This window comes from Pelophylax lessonae (genome assembly GCF_965119305.1).
Source record: "Pelophylax lessonae genome assembly, chromosome: 1".
NCBI lineage: Eukaryota > Metazoa > Chordata > Amphibia > Anura > Ranidae > Pelophylax > Pelophylax lessonae.
Window position 1 is genome coordinate 754,903,812 of NC_138768.1, and position 24,006 is coordinate 754,927,817.

Genomic DNA, 24,006 nt, shown 5'->3' on the forward strand with positions numbered 1-24,006 from the left:
CCACATAGGTGTCTGAGGTGGAGCGACATATAGAGGGGGAAACATGGAGGAGCGCACACAGAATGGGGCACACAGGCGGCAGGCTGCTCTCTTCTCCCATACAGACAGTGTTTCCTGTGAGGTGATTTTGTCTGTATTGGAGAAGAGAGCCTGTGTGCTCCGTTCTGTGTGCGCTCCTCCATGTTTCCCCCTCTATGTGTCGCTCCACCTCAGACTTCTATGTGGATCAAAAGAAAAGGGGTTAATTAACCCCTTTTATTTATGGGGTAGTGACAGGTACAGTTAGCTTAGCATAAGTATTATAGGACCAGGGATATTTATAGGGAGTTTAAACCGGTTAGCTCATCCTTGAGCTGATTGGCTGTTCCTTTTACTAGCTGCCCCAGTATCCAGGCAGATTAGGCTTCCTACCTGCTGCATCCCGTTTTTCCCGCCTATTTTCCTCATCCAGGATTGGTTCAGAGCCCTCCTTCAGCCTCACTTAAGGGACCTCTCACTGACTGGACTTCAGTTCGCCTCAGGAAAACGAAGCCGAGCGCCCCCCCCCCCCCCCCCATCCCTTGTTTGTCGCGGTCAGTTTATTATTTTAGGGTCACCTTTGCATGCTGCAAAGGAGGACGTTTATTCTTGTGATTGTATGTTCTAAGTTCGTTTGGATAATTATTTTGAAGTTTTAATTTTGCTGGTGGCAACCTGGGTCGTGGTGACTGGGTTGTTTTATGATGTTTTAGATTGATATCTAAAGTTATTGGTTAATTTAATAAATAATAAACGGCCGCGGCCTCTTCAATTTCCAACCTTAAATTATTGTGGTGTCATTTATTTATCTTAGTTTAAGTTATTTAGCTATCCAAGAAATCCTGTCTACTACCCCATTCTTCCATTTTCATTTTATGTGGAATTTAGTGCATTTATGGTTGCCATTGATGTTACCATTGGTTGGAAAAATGAGATACACGATTGAACTCCAGCCAAACAATATGAGCGGGATTTCTGCCTGATGGGATTGTCACATATATGCTGATTTGACTCTGTAGTGGAGTCCTCATGTTCTGGTAAAAGTCCACTTCTTGTGGTTGGTGATGGTTCACGTGGTGATTGCCGAAGTGGATTGAACACTTCCTTCCTGCAAAGTGTCACTGCTGTGTTTTGCAGACCTAATTTGGACTCTTTTTATAATTATTTTCATACATGCACATGTGTTTGTTTTATATGCTATGTTTCTTTTTATTTGAGTCACTTTTGTTTAATATCATATTTTAGCACGGCAATTTATAAAATTACCTCTGTTAAATATTTTGACTATTTTTTTGCTTGCTGCTTTTTCTTCTTGCACCTGCCAGCACGTTTTCTTTTATTGTTATGTGTAAAATACTGTCCAGCAAAGCAGATTTTTGTAATTTTTTTTTCTGATCTGTGTGTAGCAAAATTTTACACATCTTTGTGTAAAGGTACATTAAAAACAATGGGCTGCATTTAAAGCAGTAAAAAAAAACTCCTGAATGCATAAAAGCATGGCGTTTTTAGGTGTCCGTGTGCAAAAGGTTACAATAAGAAGTAGTCATGCCACCTAGCCAGCTATGCAATGTGGCAGGATTTTCTGTAAATTATAAGACTGGCTGAACAGAAATGCTAAGCCTTTGGAAGGTGCAACAATTCACATATATTTTTTTTTTTTAACGTTGTATTTGTTTCCTAAAGTTCCCCTTGTACGGAATTAATCAGAAATGCTTATAGCCTGACAACTATGGTTTTAGGAAGCATTTTGCTGTTAAAAACATTATCTTGAGGAAGTGAAAATATTATGCCTAAACGTGTGGTTTGACCAGGATGAAATGAGTCATTTTATGTCCATTGAAGGAGAACACGGGCATTTTCCCAGCAATATTAACCAGTTTTTAATATAAAAAAAAACAATTGTTATAGGTAGTTTGTATGTAGCCATTCAGTCATTTTTGCTTTTGAAAGTGGCCGAGATTGCTAGAAAATTGCTTGAGAGTGGCCAGTAATAACGCTCATGAATTTAGTACCTCAGTCTGGCATACTGTTCTGGCTTTTGTCCTATGATACAGTCTAAGTGCACACCTCCCCGCTTTCTGGGAAAAATGCGCACCCTCCACCACCAATATTCTGCATAATTTTATCACTTAACAAAAATAGGACAAAAATGTTATAGATAGAAGACATATGTGTATTTTTTTTTTTTTTTTTATAGACAGCCAAACCTACAAGTGTTAACTATCTAGTGTTTCTAGTGTGGCAAAATGAAATTCAGCTTCTCTAATACTTGAAAATAAAAAACTTCCTGCTATTTCTATTTCCCCATAAAATCACGGCTCATTTTTTTTCTGGTCTATGGATGTTTTACACCAGTGTTTCTCAACCTTTTTTCAGTTGTGGCACCCTTAACAATTCTGCACAATCTCGAGGCACCCATTCTAAAATGTAAAAAAAAAAAACCTAAACTAATAGTTTTACATTAGGCAGCGACATCCATACACATGGGCCATCCAACATTAGAAGTGATTTATCCCTCTACAAACTGGTACAGACTAGTATTATAGGGTTTATCTTCTCCTTCAGTTTCTCTTCTTCTATTTGCTAATGTGACCCCAGTGCTGATGGAGAAAGGATGAGAAGGAGTAAATAAGGATGCTGTGCAAGGACCCGTCATTCTACTTATCAACAAGTGATGTCACTGGTTGTCAGGATGCCAGTGGCTTGACCTGCACAGTGCCCAGGGTTGTCAGGGTGCCAGTGGCTTGATCCGCACAGTGCCCAGGGTTGTCAGGATGCCAGTGGCTTGACCTGCACAGTGCCCAGGGTTGTCAGGGTGCCAGTGGCTTGACCCGCACAGTGCCCAGGGTGCCAGTGGCTTGACCTGCACAGTACCTAGGGTTGTCAGGGTGCCAGTGGCTTGACCCGCACAGTCCCCAGGGTTGTCAGGGTGCCAGTGGCTTGACAAGCTCAGTGCACAGAGTTGTAATTCTACAAAGTAAAAACCTGTGGCAATTTGTTGCCATTTTGCCAAGGCACCCCTGAAGAACCCAGGAGGCACACCAGGGTGCCATGGCACCCTGGTTGAAAAAGGCTGTTTTACACATTACAATTGAGAGTAAAGAAAGCTAGCAGACTAGCAAAAAAATTAAAAAATACCATAACAGAATAATAAAAATATAATAATATGCATAACAGGCATACTCTTAGCGTAATTTCTTAAATTTCAAATTAGCTTTAACATGTTAATGACATTTTTCAAACTTAAATTACAATATCTTTTATTCTGCAGTTTTCAATAAATTAATACCTGGTAATCCTTTCTATAAAGCAGTATTAGACCTTGATTGCACAGCGGGCAAATAACTGCAAGCCCACAGAAAGTATGTTTACCCACACAGGGAAGCACAGTTTTTCTGTGCATCCCAAGGCCGGCTGTCCCTTTGCCACTGTATGGATGTCACACTGGGAGCAGCGACTGTGTCCCTGCAGTCACTGCATTCCAATCGACAGCAACGGGACTGCCTGTGTGGGGATGCATGGAACATCTGTGTATCTCAAACGGGCCTTCTTAGGAGGCATATCAACAAGGCCTTAAAGAAAAAAAGAAAAAACACTTCAGGTAGGATTTTAATGACAGAAGAGATTCTATTGGTCTCTTCTATCATAAGTTCTACTTCCTGCCTGCCTCAGCATACCTTTACAGAACCGTTCTGTGGTCGTGATGATGTGATTCCTGGTGGGTCAAGCAGCCAAAAAGTCCTAACCCAAAAGGTAGAGCGGGAGAAGATGGAAGGACATGACAGCTGAGAACGCAGACAATGCAGCGCTTGAGGGGATCACGTGGCAGGTAAGCCTGCCATAATGTGCTAATCTGCTGGGCATCATACTACTACATTATAGCGTAAAGGTCCCGGGGGCAATTTAAAAAAAAAAAATCTTAAGAGTTTAATTCTGCTTTAAGACTCCAGTTCAGAAGCTTCCTGTTACATGATGACAACTGTTCTCCCAACTGTTCTTCTATCACACAGGTTTTCGATGGAGACTACAAGTAGCCATTTCAACAAACGTTACTCAGGCATGGTCCATTGTTGTCAACATCAGAAAATCTGTCCTGAAAAATGGCATGTAGCCATTGCTGTAGTGCAGGTAGGTAGGAAGTGGCTGAAAAGAGTCTGCAAAGGTAGAGAGGAAAGTTGAAAATGGTAACAAACTTATATCACTTCTGCCACAGGGCAATGCTAAACATGATAAATTAAACAGATTTAATAAAATAAAAGCTTGATTTCTAAAATGTCCCCCTCTGCTGCAGTAAAGTAACACTGCGATGGAATAAAACCAGCCCCTGACCACTTGTTGATTTTGTGTCTTCTTGTGTGTGAAAATCTATCTCACATGTTTCGTATTTTTAAAAAGGCAGTTGATTATGATACACAGCACTAAACACCCTTCAGTCATGGTTTACATCTACTTTAAGTAGGTGTGGGTTCACACTATTACGTTGCGGGAACCAGCGCAATTCCAGTGCGGGTTCCTGCGTCACATCTACCTCGCAGGTAGTTCACACTGCCCTCTGTAATCCGCTGCGGGCGTGAATACAAAGTTAATGACACCCCCAGATCAGTTCACAGATCGCTGTGTGAAGTGTGAATTCGGAGAGGAATCGGGTCGCATGGGTGTGAACACCCATGCGATCCAATTCCAGTGCGGGGAAAAAAGGTTCCTGCAGCATTTTCATGCGAATGCGATATGAGTTCAGCCATACAAACTGTATGTCTGAATTTGCATCGCACAGACATAGCATGTGTTCTGCACAGCAATGCGGTGTGAATTTATGACTGTATTCATGATAGTGTGAACCCAGGCTTAATGTAAGTATAGTCACAGAAGGAATCAAGGAAGGACACATTTCATCTCTCCAAAAATCACAAGCCCCATATTGTACAGAAACACTGAGACTTGAAGTTTCATCAACAGCTACAAAAATAAAAGTCTCATTAGAAAGCTTTTAATAGGTAAGAAAAGAGCAACATTTTTTTTTAAATTTGAAGGCCCTTTTTAAAAGCAGGATTTTTTCGTTTCCTGCAAGGAAGCTTTAAAACCCCCACAAACTGGGCTCCATTACTATATGCTTCATATATGCCCAGATATGTGCAAGTCATACACCCAATTCAAGCATCAATTGTTATAATCAAAGCATATACAGGTTAAAAGCCAAATAATGGGTTCATGGGAATTTTTCAGCATGTTGATAAATAACTGTAACCAAATACAAATGCTCTCCTCTTGTCCATTCACTGAAATGTCGTTGAAGACAAATGTCTTCCGTGAAACGTTATTCCAGGTCCAGTGGATCTGTAATGGGCAGATTTGTCACTCTTTATTGTTACAGAGACAAATAGGAATTTCGGCATCGTTTTTAAAACAGCACCGCTGCATGCATATCACGTATTACTGTATATTTTTAAAGCCTGATCTACTTAAATAAATAATTCAGTCTTATTCAGTAAATAAGTTTTTTTTCAGCAGTAGCCCATCATATCTAGTCCAACTTCAGCAGAGATCTGATTGGTTGTTTTGGCTACTGCATTTAGGAAAAGGAGCTTTTTAAAATACAGTTGCTTATCTCTTAACACATTCATTATCATCTTACATAGCACGCATTCATTGGAAAAAAAATTACTATCAAGAAAGATTTATTGTTAGTAACCTTTTTTTACAGAAAAAAAAAAAAGAATTCTGATTAGTTGCTCTATGCCACAGTTCCACTTTTGTACAGATTTAAATTTCTCCAATGAAGAAAAAAAAATCCCTAATATTTGCGAAGATGCGTAAAGAAGTCCCTAAAATCCACATATCCAAAAACTTTGGATACAACAATTTATTGCCAGGTAGCACTGAATACAATGCATTTCATGGTACAATAGGTAAGGTAGTAATCCCATATCTTTTAATATGATGTTGTGCGTAATAAAATGAAAATCACTAGTCTAGCCAATCAAGTTTCTATAAATGTGTTAATCTGAGTTACCGGTTTCTCTCATTTATCAAGTAAATATCAACACAAATCTTAATGCATGAACAGAGATTAAAACAAAAAATTTGCAGCAGTTTATGTGTTATTAGAACTGGACATATTCACAGCTCTATATAATAAAAACGGCCCTTCTCCAAGGAACTGACGATCAGAAGCAATCCCAAATATTGTGATAAGTTCTAATGTAGAGGCTGTTGCATATTACATTTCATTATTTGGTTTAATAAGGCACTACAATAACTTCATCCAAAATGGCGCTACCTGGGACAACCCTTTTATTAATATGACCGCATAAATCTAAAATATGATTGAATCTTGAAAGTAGTTATTGAAATTTTTACTGGGGTATTAAGTAAATTTGTGTAAAAGGAGGAAAAAAATTATATTACTACATTTTCAGTAAAGGGAAGTTAGCACTTACCAATATACACAGTGACAGCCTTTTCTCTCTGTATCCAGCAATAACAAGCAATGTCTTTAACAACCGGAACTTAAAAGGAACAACAGTAAGATCCACCTAACATTCACCCAATAAGACACTATTATTATGACACAACTAACCAAAGAGATCTGCCTTAAAAAAAGCACAAGCCCAACCCAAACTACAGCACAGACTTCAGTTAGTATTTGCATATGTCAATTATTTTTGGTTCAATAAGGGTATATATATATATATATATATATATATATATATACACACATACATATTGATATATAGTATTTTTTTCTCCAGCAATTACACTAAGAAAACTACATTGTACCCATAGTAACCTCAACAAATATGTGTATATTAAAATCTAACAATAAACATTTTTCAAGTTTTAAGACTGTAGGAAAGATTGTTGTTCAACTAGGACCAAAGAATTAAAACAATTTGTGTAGATTTATGTTTATAGTGTGGTTCAATTTTTTTTTTTTAATTTAAACTAAGGATTTATTTGAATTACAGTTTTTACCATTACTGCTGAAAATAAGAAATACAAGCTAAATGCCCCAGGTAAGCTACACACAGCTCTTTAATTACATATAGGTGAATATAATGCAAATTACATATGAGTCTCCACCGAAATGTTTGCATTTAAATAATTTGAAGCTAAACAATTGTAGTTGTTATTTGTATTGGGGATATAAATGCATGGTTAAATAGATGGACTAGGTGTTCCTATGTTTTTCATTTAAAAATAAAATATATGAAAAATATTAATAATAATAAATATGAAAGAGGAGGTGGAAATTTCCAATATTTTTAAGGGCCCAACCACATTGCTAACATGTAGTAAAAAACATGTTTTTACTACATATTACGGCAGCACGTTACACAGTGCAGTGCAGGACAGTGCCATTTATTTTGTGTGTGTCTGGAGGTACTGAAACGCTGAAAAATCTTTTTGTAAGGCTGGTAAAGCGCTGTGCAGTCTTCTGAAATAAAAATGATTTCATGGTTCCACACACTGAACTGAAATTTACATTAGCACACAGCCATTGTTAGTCTAAAAAAACATGCAGTGGGGTTAATTTCTCCAGATTAGCTTCTGTAACACGCATCAGTTATTCAAACTTATCCTTTCCCTCGTTTTTTCAAAATATATTTCTCAGATCTAATGACAGTCACACACATTTTTTTTCAGTAAGCATGTGTAAAAAAAAAATCCATTACTCTGCCAGAAAATTGCTTTGGACATTATGTTTGCAGAACTAGAATTTTTAAACTTTATGTACTGGACATACCATTTAATCCAACTGCATATTCTTAAGCCATCTGATCAAAGACACCACTGCAATTTTCAAACAATTGGATTAAAAATGGACAGGTTCAGGGCGCAGGGGAAAATGCAGGAAAGGCGGCTGTCTCCTACTCCTATATTTAATCTTATAAAACAGACAGACAGCTCTAAAGGTTTTATATCTCAATGTTACAATATGTTAATATCGGAATTTCATAAAGGCCACCCTAGTAAAGCGACCTCAGGGTGGGAGAATGATTTGGGGCTAATATCAACTGAGCAATGGGAAGAAGCATATCAGGCGGTGGGTACTTGCTCTTTCAACACAGCACAGAAGTTGTCACAGCTGTATATTCTTTTACGTGCTCACTATACTCCCCTGGAGCTGAGCAAGATGGAATATGGTACGGAGCCACACTGTCCTAGGTGCAAAAGAGACCATGGGGACTTGTCCTATCTGCTATGGAGATGTCTCAAACTTCACCTATACTGGAGCCAAATCATATATCCACTAAACATGGTATTTAAAGTAAAAATCCCAATAGACCCTAAATGCTGTCTACTGAACATCCTAGAAGGTGTTATAGAGGAGGAGCACCCCAGGACAGCTGTGGGAAGGGCCCTTTTCCATGCCCGGAGGTTAATTCTAGTAATGTGGAAATCCGCTTATCCCCCCACATAAAATCATGGGTGTCAGCCATGGGAAATGCACTACTTTTAGAACGTCATATCTACACAAGACGTGGCTGTCAGGGTAAATTTGAGAAGCTGTGGGGCCTATGGTTAGTCCACGGGAACTGGTACTTCGAAGATTGTTGGTATGCCCGAATAAACCAAAGAAAATGAAGATATGTCTTTAATAGTTGCATAACAATAGCTGAACTTCTTGTGGATTATTGGTTGGGTTGAACTACAATAGTATAATTTCTGATATATATTGTAATGGTTTGACCATATATAGATACCAATATTTATATGACTTCTATGCCCACAAATGCAACCCAAAAAGAAAAAAAGGGGGAGGATTGCCAATGTACTGTGACTGTATTATATTTTATTGTTACATTAAGGGTTTTAAACAATAAAACATTTTCCTGATTTTAAAAAAATAAATAAAAATGGACAGGTAAATGTATTGTAACGTGTGTGGGCACCTAAGTGTCCTCGGCATACGGTACATGAGAGTACATGTTTGTCTCTGTTCTTTTCATCTTTTTTTAGTCTGTGGCAAATTAGTTCTATTAGATGCAAGACAGTAATTAATTTAAATAAAGGAATGTTTATTGCTAAACATAAGATCTTCCTGTAATCATCATACATACATTTACATTATGACTGTGAGGCTGCCATCTGTTATGGCACCTGCATAGCTACTGATCTTTAAATACAATCAGGGAATTTTCATTTTGGCAGTAAAGAGCTATTATTTAGTAAACACATACCAAGTTAGATGAGCAGATGCAGAACTTGACAGTTGATGAGGTCTGAGAAAAAATGTTTAGTTTTAAGGATAAATGCAGTTATATTAAACTCTACACCACCACTGGCTTCAAATCTGTTGAACACTACCTCTATTGCAATGAATTTTTTCTATTGTCTGCCTAGTCTGTTGGAGAAATTCTCCTATTCCCTGTCTAATTTGCCTGGGGAAAACCCTCCTATTCCCTGTCCAGTTAAACTAGGTAAACTAGGGAAATTCTCCTATTCCCTGCCTAGTCTACCTGGGGAAATCCTCCTATTCCCTGCCTAGTCTACCTGGAGAAATCCTCCTATTCCCTGTCTAGTCTACCTGGAGAAATCCTCCTATTCCCTGCCTAGTCTACCTGGGGAAATCCTCATATTCCCTGTCTAGTCTACCTGGAGAAATTCTACTATTCCCTGTCTAATTTGCCTGGGGAAAACCCTCCTATTCCCTGTCCAGTTAAACTAGGGAAATCCTCCTATTCCCTGCCTAGTCTACCTGGAGAAATTCTCCTATTCCCTGCCTAGTCTACCTGGAGAAATTCTCCTATTCCCTGCCTAGTCTACCTGGAGCAATCCTCCTATTCCCTGCCTAGTCTACCTGGGGAAAACCTCATGTTCCCTGCTTAGCCTGCTTTGAGGAAATTCTCTTATTCCCTGCCTAGTCTACCTGGAGAAATTATCTTCCTCCCTGTCTAGTCTACTTGGAGCAATCCTCCTATTCCCTGCCTAGTCTACCTGGGGAAAACCTCATGTTCCCTGCTTAGCCTGCCTTGAAGAAATTCTCTTATTCCCTGCCTAGTCTACCTGGAGAAATCCTCCTATTCCCTGCCTAGTCTAACTGGAGCAATCCTCCTATTCCCTGCCTAGTCTAGCCGGAGTAATACTCCTACTATTCCCTGTCTGGTCTACTTGGGGAAAACCTCCTATTCCCTGCTTAGCCTGCCTTGAGGAAATCCTCCTATTCCCTGCTTAGTCTACCTGGAGAAATTCTCCTATTCCCTGTCTAGACAACCTGGGGAAATCCTCCTATTCTCTGCATAGTCTGTGTGAGGGAAATCCTCTTATTCCCTGTCTAGTCTACCTTGAGAAATCCTCCTATTCCCTGTCTAGTCTACCTGGAGAAATCCTCCTATTCCCTGTCTAGTCTACCTGGAGAAATCCTCCTATTGCTCGTCTAGTGGATCCTGGGGAAAGCCTCCTTTGGGACAGCCTCCTACTCTCTGCTTAGTCTGCCGGGGGGGGGGGGGAATCCTCCTATTTCCTGATTAGTCTACATGGAAAAACCCTCCTATTCCCTGCATAGTCTGCCTGAGGGAAATCCTCTTATTCCCTGCCTAAGCTGCCTGAGATGGAACCCTCCTATTCTTGCCTAGTCTAATCAGGCAAAAGTCCTCCTATTCCCTGCCTACTCTACCTGAAAAAATTCTCAAATTCCCAGCTTAGTCTACCTGGGGAAATCCCCCATTTCCCTGCTTAGTCTAACTGGGGTAAATCAAATTACTGAGTGTAGGCATCATCTCTTTAATTAGTGCTCAACCCCGAAGCGGCCACTAAGAAAATGCACAGGTTCTCTCAAATAGTACAATAGCTGCAAGTCACACAAGCTCAGTCACATGCACGTGGACAATTAAGGCTCAGTCTAGAGGATGTTTTTTTTTTTTTTAAACTTTATTGCTGAGGAACTTTAACAGGAGAGGGGGTTTAGGGCACATGATACTCCAAAACAACAACAACAGTAGGTGACAAATTCTCTCTCTAATCTTCCAGAAACTGCTTTCTGGAGGTAGCAGGGATTGGCCAGTATATCTAAGACTATACCACCGCAGTCAATGTAGCAAACTCTGGCACTTGCACAGCTTCCAGTCCCCAACAACAACTACCTAGCAAGCTAACCTAAAGAGGGCACTACATCAATATAAATACTGTATAGTTAAGCTCCCTAGTGTTTCAGAGCCCGAAGCAGTTGCATGGTAGACTATAGTTATAGGTATGACCTTGGTGATAAAGTATTTAGGGCACCTGTACTAAAAGAAATACAATAAATGTAATCTTCAGCCTACATGACTATCTCAGTACAGGCTTGCCAGTGAATGAGTCAACATGCCAGCCTGTTACCAGGGTCCCTTTACCCTGTGGAGCAAAGGGATCCTGTAACTATAATTCTGTGAAGACTCACTTTATATTTTCCAAATGTTGTATTTCTATTTGACCAGAAGTAATGCACACTCCTTTAACCACTTAAGCCCCGGAGGATTTTCCTGCTAAAAGACCAGGGGGTATTTTGCGATTCGGCACTGCGTGACTTTAACGGACAATTGCGCGGTCGTGCGACGCTGTACCTAAACTAATTTGACGTCCTTTTTTTCCCACAAACAGAGCTTTCTTTTGGTGGTATTTGATCACCTGTGCGATATTTTGATCACGCGCTATAAACAAAAAAAGAGCGACAATTTTGCAAAAATAGCAATATTTTTCACATTTTTTTATATGAAATTCCCCAAAAAAAATGTAAAAATCCAAATTTTTTAACATTTTCGGCCAATTTGTTTTATCCTACCTATGTTTGTTAAAAAAAATCTCAAAAAGCGTATTTTTATTGGTTTGCGCAAAAGTTATTGCGTTTACTAACAAAGGGAAAGATTTTTGTCATTTTTGTTGTTTTTTTTTTTAACGCGTAATGGCGGCGATCTGCGATTTTTTTTGCGGTACTGCGACATTGCGGCGGACAGATCGGACCCTTGACTGACATTTTTGACACTTTTGGGGTTACCAGTGACATTTCTACAGTAATCAGTGCTATACATATGCACTGTTACTGTAAAAATACACTGGTAGTGAAGGGGTTAACTTTATTTGGGAGGGAGGGGCTGTGTGTGTCCCTAGGGGCGTGCTTTCTACTGTGATTGGCTGTGGCTTGAGCTGTAAGGACACTGATCAACGGATCTACATAGTAGATCCGTGTGATCAGTGTCTTTACACCGAGGAGAATGACAGGCAGCTTGTTTACACAAGCTGCCTGACATTCTCCCTCTCCCTTCGACGATCGCCGAGTGACCGGCGGACATCGGGTCCGCTGGTCACACGCGCGGGGGGGTCCGTGACCGCGCGGGAGCGGGAGCGCGCCTCCGCGGGCGCGCGCTCGCTCCCCAGACCCTCCCAGGCTAGTGACGTTAATTAATGTCACTCTGCCTGGCAGGGGCTGACCGCCGCAGTAAATCTACTTGCGGCGGTCGGTAAGCGGTTAACTATAACATAGAGTAGTAGGCAGCTTAATGAAACCCTGACACCGCCTTTAACCACTTTAGGACCGGAGAATTTTCCTGCTTTACGTCCAGGCCACTTTTTGCAACTTGGCACTGTGCAAATTTAACTGATAATTGCGCGGTCATGCAACACCGTACCCAAACGAAATTTACGTCCTTTTTTTCCCACAAACAGAGCTTTCTTTTGGTGGTATTTGATCACCTCTGTGCTTTTCATTTTTTGCGATATTAATAAAAAAAGAGCGACAATTTTGAAAAAATAACAATATTTTTCTAATTTGACAGTTAAAAAATATCCAATATATTCAATTTTTGTCATATATTTAGGCCAAAATGTATTTAGCTACATGTCTTTGACAAAAAAATTCTCAATAAGCGTATTTTTAACCGCTTTAGGACCGGAAGATTTTACCCCATTCCTGACCAGGCCATATTTTGCGATTCAGCACTGCGTTAATTTAACAGACAATTGCGCAGTCCTGAGAAGCTGTACCCAAATTAAATATATGTCCTTTTTTTCCCCACAAATAGAGCTTTCTTTTGGTGGTATTTGATCACCAGTGCGATTTTTTCTTTTTGCGCTATAAACAAAAAAAGAGCGACAATTTTGAAAAAATAACAATATTTTTCACATTTTTTTATATGAAATTCCCCCAAAAAAATCTAAATTTTTTAACATTTTAGGCCAATTTGTTTTCTGCTACATATGTTTGGTAAAAAATCGCAATAAATGTATTTTGATTGTTTTGCGCAAAAGTTATCGCAGCTACTAACAACGGGAAATTTAAGTCATTTTTATTGTTTTTTTAACTAGTAATGGCGGCGATCTGTGATTTTTTTGCAGGACTGCGACTTTGCGGTGGACAGATTGGACTCCTAACTGACATTTTTGACACTTTTGTGGGTACCAGTGACATTACTACAGTAATCAGTGCTATAAATATGCACTGTTACTGTAATAATGACACTGGCAGGGAAGAGGTTAACGTTATTGGTGATCAAGGGGTTAATGTATGCCTGGTGCTTACTGACGTGTGTGGGGGGAGGGGATGGTGTGACACAGGCACAGATCGCAGGTTCAGCTATGCTGAATCCTGTAATCTGTCCCTGCCTGTCACATAGGAGATCCCCCCGCTTTGTTTACACAAGCGGGCGGATCTCCTCACTGGATCCCTGACAATCGGGGAAGAGCGGCAGTGATCACCTCTCCTCCCCGGCCCGACTCCCGCTGTGTCTGAATACAGCGGGAGCGAGCCTCCGGCAGCGTGCACGCGCTGCCCACGAGGGGAGGAGTCCAGCGACGTAGGTTTACGTCGCTGGACGATAACGAGCCACTTTGCCGCAGTACGCTCAATGTGAGTGGTCGGCAAGTGGTTAAAATATGTAGGTAAGGTAAAAAAAATAGAAAAATCAAGAATGTTAAATACTTAATTGCAGTGTCATCTTTTCCATTAATAATTTTTAATTTATGTCTTGATTAGTCAATTCCCTGGCACAGCACCCTCCCTCTTTGCTTATCATTGCCCTCCCTATTTTTTCTCTCCCTCTTCTCGCTTTTGGGAGCGTTCAATTACTCTCTGTGCTGATCCAGTTCCCCTGCCCCTCCTCTCATCTCCCTACATAACCTTTTTTGTAGCTATGGTGAAGGAAGGAGGAAAATGTTTTTAGAGTGTGTATAGAGTGACAGCTTTGAGTCTTCTGGGTCTGTTGTCATTACATCCAAGATGTCAGGTTTTTGGATGTTTACACATAGAAAATATTCACAGGTAAATAACATGCTTAAAATATGTTAAATGCACATATAATTTTATGGGAAGATTGTTGGTAAAATAAATTGTCTTCAGAAGAAGAAGACTTCAGGAGGCCTACAGAGGTGCCATCGGCCATATTGTTCCATGGACCACTTCCTTCTGGTATGGACAGGCTAAAACCAAGGACCAGTACAGTTGGTCAGGGAACACAATGACTTGTAGAAGGGGGAAGAATGATCTCAGATAGTTCCCTTTCCCTTCCTCCCCAGGCCCAATGTCTGGGCAGTGTGCAGCCAGAAAAAGCCATGTACATCAGCACTAAGGTTTCATTTTAATGTAAATAATGTTACTAGTGTGTGTTTCTGCTTTAAAAAATTGTAATTCTTTGTATAGTTTGTTGAAAGAATATGTTGTGCACATTGGGGTTGATCTACTAAAGCAGGGGTCTCCAAACTTTGTAAACAAAGGGCCAGTGTACTGTCTTTTAAACTTGAGGGGGGCCAGGCTGTGGCTAGCAGGAGTAGACAATATCCGGGTGTTAGTGGGAGGAAATAGTGTCCCCCTCTTTGCTATTGGAAAAAAGGTATAGTGTCCCATTGTTGGTATTGGAGGGAGGAATGATGCTCCATTGTTAGTGTCAGTGGGAGGAATGGTATCCTATCATTAGTGTCAATGGGATGAATAGTGCCCCATCATTAGTGTCAGTGGGAGGAATAGTGCCCCATCATTGGTGTCAGTGGGAGGAATAGTGCCCCATCATTGGTGTCAGTGGGAGGAATAGCATCCTATCATTAGTGTCAGTGGGAGGAATAGTGCCCCATCATTGGTGTCAGTGGGAGGAATAGTATCCTATCATTAGTGTCAGTGGGAGGAATAGTGCCTCATCGTTGGTTTCAGAGGAAGGAATAGTGCCCCATCATTTGTGTCAATGGGAGTAATAGTGCCTCATCATTGGTGTCAGTGGGAGAAAAAGTATCCTATCATTAGTGTCAGTGGGAGGAATAGTGCCCCAGCATTGGTGTCAGTGGGAAGAATAATGTCCTATCATTAGTGTCAGCGAGAGGAATAGTGCCTCATCATTGGTGTCAGTGGGAGGAATAGTGCCCCATCATTGGTGTCAGTGGGAGGTATAGTGCCCCATAATTGGTGTCAGTGGGGGAAATAGTGTGCTATCATAAGTGTCAGTGTGAGGAATAGTGTCTCATCATTTGTGTCAGTGGGAGGATTAGTACCCCATCATTGGTGTCCATGGGAGGAATACTGCCCCATCATTGGTGTCAGTGGGAAGAATAGTATTCTATAATTAGTGTCATAAGGAGGAATAGTGCCTCATCATCGCTGTCAGTGGGAGGAATAGTGTCCTATCATTAGTGTCGGCGTCAATGGGAGGAATAGTGCCCCATCATTGGTACCAGTGAGAGGAATAGTGCCCCATCGTTGGTGTCAGTGGGAGGAATAGTGTCCCGCTGTTGGTGTCAGTGGCACAAACTATGCCCCTCTGCTGCTGAAGGGGGGGGGGGGATAATGCCAAAAGGACTGAATAAAAGCAAGCAAAGGGCCACAGTTTGGAGACCACTGCACTAAAGAAATAAGAATGTTAGCAAAAAACATGAACCTGTTTTTACTATGAATGTCTAATTAAATGTGAGGGGAAAAAAAACAGGATTATTCCCTCACACATGATTGGGTATCCAACATTAACACAGGATCAATTTATCTACTGGCATTTACATTACTGAGTGAATTTTGCTTAGTAAATAAGCCCCAAATAAATTAACCAATTTGTGAAAAAACACAAAAAGTGCTCAGCAAAGCATTCCTGCATGGATGTTGCAATATGCTACAAACAATATGGATACAGTAGGCAAGAGTTGAACTTTTGCCAGGTTTGTGTAGCTTTTTGTTTGCATTGAATACACTTACCCAAGCATCCTGCCATGAAAACTGGAGGTTTTTAGGGACAAGAAAAAGAAATCTCCTTACACACAGCTGCAATACCAACCTAAAAAGGTTGTCACCCTTCCTAGTCTCCTGGAACAATGTACTGCTGTCTGTCCCCTCACTGGAGACATTTCTCTAACTTCCCATTCCTGTGTCTTAAAAGGAGGTAAAAAAGAACTCTACCCAACACACCTTTAAATACAAGGAATGGTGCAATGTGCGCCTAATAAATCTCCTCAGTTATGTTCACAGGACACACCTCATACATTCCTGTAGTATTGCAGCAATCAGTAAAGTTTCCTAAAAAATTATAATTCTAGCCTGCTATAAAGAACAGTTTCCTCTGCAGTTTTCAGTTCTGGACCAAGGAGCCCTTAGGGCTCTTTCACACGGCCGCTCCGTGTGAAAGCTCCGCTCCGTATGCCCGCATATCATCCCATCCGTTTGCGGATGATATGCAGACATAATGTAAGTCTATGGGGGTTTGCGGATGTCAGCGGATGACACCGCTGACATCCGATTTTCCTTCCTTTCTGTTTTTTGAACGGAACAAAAATAGGGTTTTGTTCAGTTCCAAAAAACGGAACAGAACTGAAAGGAAGAAAATCGGATGTCAGCGGATGGTATTCCGCTGACATCCACAATGCCATAGACTTACATTATGTCCGCAAATCATCCGCAAAAAAATAGGATGATTTGCGGACATACGGAGCGCCCGTGTGAAAGGGCCCTTAGTCGGAAGAGTACACAGAGAACAATGCAGACGACCTATATTTTCAACTTTTACTGACAACTTTCAAATCTTTTATGCAGGCCTCAAACATTTCAGCCCTAGTCACTTAACTGTAATGGGAAGATCATTGCGGCCACAAAGCAAGGCGTACCAGCCGTGGAAAGTCTAAATGTCCTATCTGGGTGCCTTTGCAGTTTAAGGGGCAGTAAAAATGCAGTTTAACTGCTTGTTTTTTACCCCCCACCCACCTGCTGCAAATGTAGAAAGCCCTAAAGGTTTTAAGGATTTTTGATTGCTTGAATACAGTAAACTTAATCAGGTATTGATTACAATGTCTATAGGCACTTCCAGATGAGCGCAAGCAGCCTTCCGATATAAAGAGAAAGTAAATTAGCTGAGTAGGATTTTCCCAGCTGATCACTATCAGTTCTCTAGTAAAGGCCAGCATTGTGGGTTTTTTTTTTTTAGTTTTTTTTTTGCCTAATTTATTATATCACTGATAGCTATCACTTTATGGTCAACTTTACGTACATCCACTGTCAACACATTCTCTTCCTGTACCATCTAACTGAGAGGCAGGTGATGGCTAAGTCATACAGAAACATCAAGTGAAACTAAAGAAAGGACAAAACATTTAACCCTTATTTTCAATTATGTGCAGAGCCAAAAAAAAAAAAGCATATTGCAAGGTCTGGTCCCTTTATTCATAGATCATGTTACATAGTTACATAGTAGGTGAGGTTGAATAAAGACAACAGTCCATCAAGTTCAACCTGTGTAGGTGTGTGTGGCTGTAATCATCTCACATACCCCTGAATGTTCTGATCCTTGAGATGTACGTCTAGTAGTCTTTTGAAAGCCACCATACTACCCGCAGAAACCACCTCTTGTTGTAGAGAATTCCACAATCTTGTAGCCCAAACAGTAAAGAACCCCCCACGTTGCCTGAGGTTAAAACGCTTCTCCTCTAATCGCATTGTATGCCCCCGAGTCCTCATGCAATCCCTTCGAATGAACAGCTTTTTTTCTAAGCTGAGATCCCCATTAAGATATTTAAAAATTGCTATCATGTCCCCCCTCAGGCGTCTCTTCTCCAGGGAGAATAAATCAAGCGATTGCAGACGCTCTTCATAATTAAGGTCCTCCAATCCCCTAATTAGTTTAGTTGCCCTTCTCTGGACTCTCTCCAGCTCCAACACATCCCTCCTGAGGACTGGCGACCAGAACTGGACAGAATACTCCAGATGGGGTCCGACCAGAGTTTTATAAAGTGGAAGGATTATAGTCTTATCTCTGGAATACATCCTTTTCTTTATGCATGCTAATATTCTGCTGGCTTTGGCAGCTGCCGCATGACATTGCATGCTATTGCCTAGTCAATCATCTACCAAGACTCCCAGATCCTTCTCCATTTTTGATTCCCCCAAGGGTTCCCCTCCTAATGTGTATTGTGCTTTTATGTTTCTAGTCCCCAAGTGCAAAACCTTACACTTCTCCACGTTAAACCTCATTTGCCAAGTCGTTGTCTACTCTGTTATTTTGTCCAGGTCATTCTGTAGGATATCTGCTTCATGCTGTGCAGTTATTGCCCTGCCCAATTTTATGTCATCTGCAAAAACTGATATCGAACTACTGATCCCGTCCTCAATGCTGTTTATGAATGTTTCATTCATAGAAGCTGTCGTCCAGCTTCTATGAATAGAGGAGGTGGGCAGAAAGGATGGGGATAATTGAGCACTCCTGATAAGTGCCTATCACAGCTTCCTCAGTTCTATTACCCCCCCAGATGATTACATCGGCGGGGGTGGGAGGGCATCATAAGAGGAAGATTTCACCTAAACCAGGAGACAGCAGTACATGGGGCACATCACACTGATGGTAAGTATTGTCCTTGGGGCTTCCTTTTTTTTTTATTTCTATTAACTAAACTTAGGATTTAAGCCATGGTTGGCAGACCCAGCAACAAACAACAACTAGTGTTTTTAAGATTATCCGCTTGGGGACTGCCTGCCCACAATGTACTGTTGACGGGTGGCCCATGCAGGCAAACTGACTTTCTGATAAGTCACTGCGTGCTTCCCGGTTTAGGGGACATGTATGCGCGCGCCCCCGAAAACACTCGCTGTGATTGTACACAGCAGGAGTCTGTCAGCAAGTCCTGGCCAATGATTCATGGCCGGGACCTCCTGATCGGCTGCGTCTAATCACTGCCCAGAGTACTGTGTTGACAATCAATGCAGAGGGAATAATCTGTCTGTTTCTTATCCCTGCAAAGCAAGAATAAGAATCAAAGAGGCATATTAGTAAAATTAGCACACGTTACACATTGTTAGGCACACATTTAACCCCTAAATTGCCCTAGATGTAAACCCCATCCCAGCCAGTGTCATTAGTACAGTAACAGTGTAGAGTATTATCACTGTATTAGTGTCACTGGTAATGTCAGTGGCAGTTAGTCAGTTCCCCCCAGCGTCAGTTAGTGTCAGATTGCCCATTGCACGATCGCAGTCTCAATATAAGTCGCTGATTACCGCCATAGGTACAGGGAGATGTTGTGCAGACCGACACAGACTGGCTTCAGGGGGATATTGTGCAGATTGTCCCCCCCAGTGCAATCATTCACCCAGGTCAGCCTGTCCACAGATCAATTAGCTTCCAGTAAAATATTCCCCAGATCAGTCTCCCAGTATCTTTGCTAAATATATGGATGTCTCTTTAATGGATTGGGCCATCTCCTTGCTCTATAAGGATGACTCTTTGCTGGATTAGGCCTTCTCTTTGCTCTATGAGGATGTCCCTTTGCTGGATTGGGCCATCTCTTTGCTCTATGATTATGTCTATTTGCTGGATTAGGCCATCTCTTTGCTATATGAGGATGCCTCTTTGCTGGATTAGGCCATCTCTTTGCTCTACGAGGATGTCTTTTTGCTGGATTGGGCCAGTTCTTTGCACTATGAGAATGTCTCTTTGCTGGATTAGGTCATCTCTTTGCTATATATGGATGTCTCTTTGCTGAATATATGGATGTCTCTTTGCTTGATTGACCCGTCTCTTTGCTGGATTGGGATGTCTTTTTGCTGATTATATGGATTACTCTTTTCTGAATATATGGATGTCTGTTTGCTGGTTGAGGATGTCTCTCTGCTGTATTGGGCTGTCTCTATGCTGAATATATGGAGTTGTTTCTTTGCTGAATATATGGGGATGTCTCTGTGCTGGATTGGGCTGTCCCTGTGCGGGATTGGGATGGCTATTTGCTGGATTGTAATGTCTCTTTGCTGAATATAATATAAATTTATAAAGAAATTCGTTTTTTTTTTGTAAAGTTTATTGCCATATGTACAAAACCAAGTAAAAAGCAGTTTGCAGAACAAAGCATGCAAATTGTCAATTATAACATTGTTGTTCCAGTACATAGTTCCCACATAACTTTCATTATTATTTGCAGTACATAAAGCCCATTTTTTCTCTTCCTTTTTTTGCCCCTCCCTGTGTAGATATTTGTATATAAACTATATATATATATATATATATATATATAAACAGTAAAACAGAAAAGGGTGTTACCCATTTTGTTTTGTTTCGAAGTGTACTTCACTTCCCCACATCATCTTATACATCATTGAATGATATCATTAGAGTATGCATATCAGGCTGTAAGTGGGCCTCCAGCATCCAAGAAACTAACTACCACAAATATCCCTCACGGTGTCATACTACTTCTCCTCTCCAAGGGGTATCAGCTACCGTCTCCATAGATTCTATCCATGTAGCCCAAACTCTATTAAGTTTTTTAGGACATCCCCGTGCCTGGTATGTCATTCCATATAAGGAGACATTAGAGTTGACCAGAGATTTCCAGGCAGATAACGTAAGGCGATCCGTCCAAATCCATCGTATTACAATTAATTTGCGAACTTAAAAAAATAACAATCGTAGAAGGGTTTGCATATTATTTTCCATAAGCTCATCTTCTATAATTCCTAAAAGCCCAACCAGGGGACTTCATATGTTTGGGAGATCAAAAGCATCCGCTATAAACTGGGTGACCTGAGACCAAAGAGGGAGGACTCTATTACACTCCCACACCATATGCAGAAAAGAACCTTCAGCCATGATTTTTTATTTTTTTGAATATGTTTTACAGCAGAAAGTTAACAATATTGTTTTTTCAAGATTTCTGGGCTTTCTTCATTTATATCACAGATAATAAAAAATCACCCCGTGGTGATCAAAATCCACCAAAAGCAAGCTATTGAATATATTTATTGAAAAATTATATAAATTGTGTTTGGGTACAGTGTTGTATGACCATGCAATTACCAGTTAAAGTAGTGCATTGCTAAATAGCAAAAAAGTCTGGTCATGAAGGCGATAAAACCTTCTGGAGCTGAAGTGGTTATGGAGGAAATTGGAAGAGCACCCACTCAGCTGTTCAGAAATTGCAGAGAAACAAGGCTCCTAATCCTTCAGATCAACAAAAATCTTTTTGAAGATATGCCCAACCAATTATCACCCGTACAGACCAGGTTGAAGCCCTTCACCAGAATCTGGGTGGAAAAGATAAAAAAAAATCCCAGGACAATTTCAACAATCTTTGCAGATCATCACTGGAAATTCAGATGCATGTTGCCAGAAACAATGATTCCTTTGTCGTTAGCAAAACAGGAAATTCGACTACGATATATTCATGATCTTGTACAGAAGGGGGCAATTTAGCTAGTACTAGAAGATCAAAGAGGGGAATAATTTTATTCCATGCTATTTCTAGTGAGGAAAAAAGACAGGAGCCCTTAAACCGATACTTGATTTAAAGAAGCTAAACAAATGTTTATTGGGAATCATTCAAGATGGAAGCTCTACAATCAATTCTGATACTGTTCAGTTTTGATAACCGGATGCTATATGTAGATTTGCTGAATGCATCTCTCCACGTCCCCATACATCAAGGTGTCCAGAAGCACCTGAAATTTGAGGTGACACAAGCATACTTCCAATTTAGATATTTACTCTTCAGTCTGTCTACATTGGCAAGAACATTTAGAAAAATACAGCTACAGTTCATAGCAATGTTAAGAGAACAAGCTCTCAGGGTCCACCAGTATTTGGACAATATCCTGTTATTGGCCAAAAGTAAGAAAACAATCAGTCACTATTTGAAGATTCTATTAGGCAGCCTTCGGAACTTTTGTTGGTTCATCAACTGGAAAAAATGCTCATCTTAGCCAATGCAACGGATGACTTTTCTGAGAGCAGTATTCATTTTCAAAAATAACTCAATTGAGCTATCTTCCAAAAAAATCTTGAAAATCCTATTGAACATGGCACGTATAGCAGGAGATTACCTTCCAGCTGTCCAATGTTTGAGCAAACTAAGAACAATCACATACCAGAAAAACCTGTACTCCCTATAACAAACCACCCACCCAAAATTGAATAACACTAATATAGCTGCCAGAAAGATCCAGCACCCCCTCCATGTTTTTTTAGTCAAGTGAATGGGTATATTCCAGTGCTACTAAATAAACCTAAAAACCCACCTACAAATGTGTATAAAATCCAATGTGATACCACAGTAGTGAAATAAATGTGTAAATAAGAATATAGTCCAAAATAAGTCCATTCAAATACACTTCAGTCCCTACAACTTCTTCCCCTTAATAGCCGTAAATAAGAAAAATGTATGGAGGCTCACCAGAAAATATTGGCCACTTATAAGTGAGTCAACAAAACGTTTTTCCAATCCAATTATCTTTAAAAAAAGGTTTTCAATAAAGGTATCCACTCCACGGGCACTTGATTTTTTTGTAGGGTAAAATTAGAAAAATTCCATAGTGTAGTATGTATTGTATAAATAATTAGAGAGATGGTTTTTAGACTATTGTACTTACAAAAAGAAAATTATTTTCACTCTCTCTTCTCACAAATGTGCTCTACCTAAAGTGGTTATAAAGGCAGGTTTTTTTTACCTTACTGCATTCTTTTCAGTAAGGTAAAAAAAAACCTTCTGAATGCATCTCCCCCAGCTGCCCATACTTAAGCCTGATCTCGATCCAGTGATGTGTACGAGAGCTCAGGCTCTTTCGCTCCTCATTGGGTCAGATACAGCAGCAGAAGCTATTGGCTCCCACTGCTGTCAATCAGAGCCAGTGACGAAGGGGTGATGGGCAGGGCAGAGCCCCGCTCTTTGTGTCTTTTGGACACAAAGACCAGGGTTCAGGAGCAAGCATGCACAAGTGCCCTCATAGCAAGAGGCTTGCTATGGGGGCACTTAAACCGTTGCATGGAGCCCGCAAATATAACATGTTTGTTTTTTGTTTTTTTATTAAAAAAAGAAAGAAGCTTTTCAATCACTTTCAAGGCTCATCAATAATATACTGTATGACTCCCCCATATAGAGACATAACCGCATAATTTAACTACACTCGTGAATGCAACAAATCCTGTTACCAGGAATATCTCTATTCCCCTACTTTGCAGACCATGTAGTCCAGACACGATGCTCACAGATGACCTAGAATCAGAAATATATGATATAGTGTAGCATATTGACATAAAACCCCAAAATTAGTAAAACTATTACTAAACTATCACAAAAAATGTTAACAAAGGGTGCTACAGTATCAATCCACCATGTGCCAAAACCAATGCTTACCAAATGTTTATACCCCTTCACCAAGAAGTAGGTGTAAATAGGACTCTCCACATGAAAAAGGTGTGTATCCCTTTAAACCAAGAGCCATCGGTGAACCCAACAGATTTTACTTCTGTTGTTAATAAGGCGAATCTGGGGAATTAGAAAATCTGTCAGATGTCCTCACTCAGCTTTAATCCCCCTAACCAGCTTGAGCTAAGACTAAATAACTCCCATAGTGAAATACAGTTAAAATGCAAAGAGCTTAAAACATAATGCACATAAAAACAATGTGCCTGATCCTTTAACACTGTATCTTAGTGCACTACTGGGTGCACTGCATGATGACATCACTTCTGGTCAATATGTTTTGTCATTACAATGTCCTCAGGATGTAATTTTTCTTTCCTGGTGCATCTTCATGGCAGCATACGTGTGCCCACCCTTATGATAATAGTTACT

General features: G+C 40.4%; 1 protein-coding gene across 2 annotated transcripts in view; it reads right to left on the reverse strand.

Annotated features, from left to right (window-relative positions):
- Positions 1 to 24,006, reverse strand: part of RHOH (ras homolog family member H) — a 71,021-nt gene that overhangs the window by 13,846 nt on the left and 33,169 nt on the right. Inside the window, exon 1 of one of the 2 annotated variants that reach the window (XM_082243221.1) lies at positions 6,456 to 6,564. The exons of the other annotated variant lie outside the window; for it this stretch is intronic. The gene's annotated coding sequence lies outside the window, so the exon portion shown is untranslated. Of the gene's footprint in view, positions 1 to 6,455; positions 6,565 to 24,006 lie in introns of those variants that run through there. 2 annotated transcript variants of the gene reach the window in all.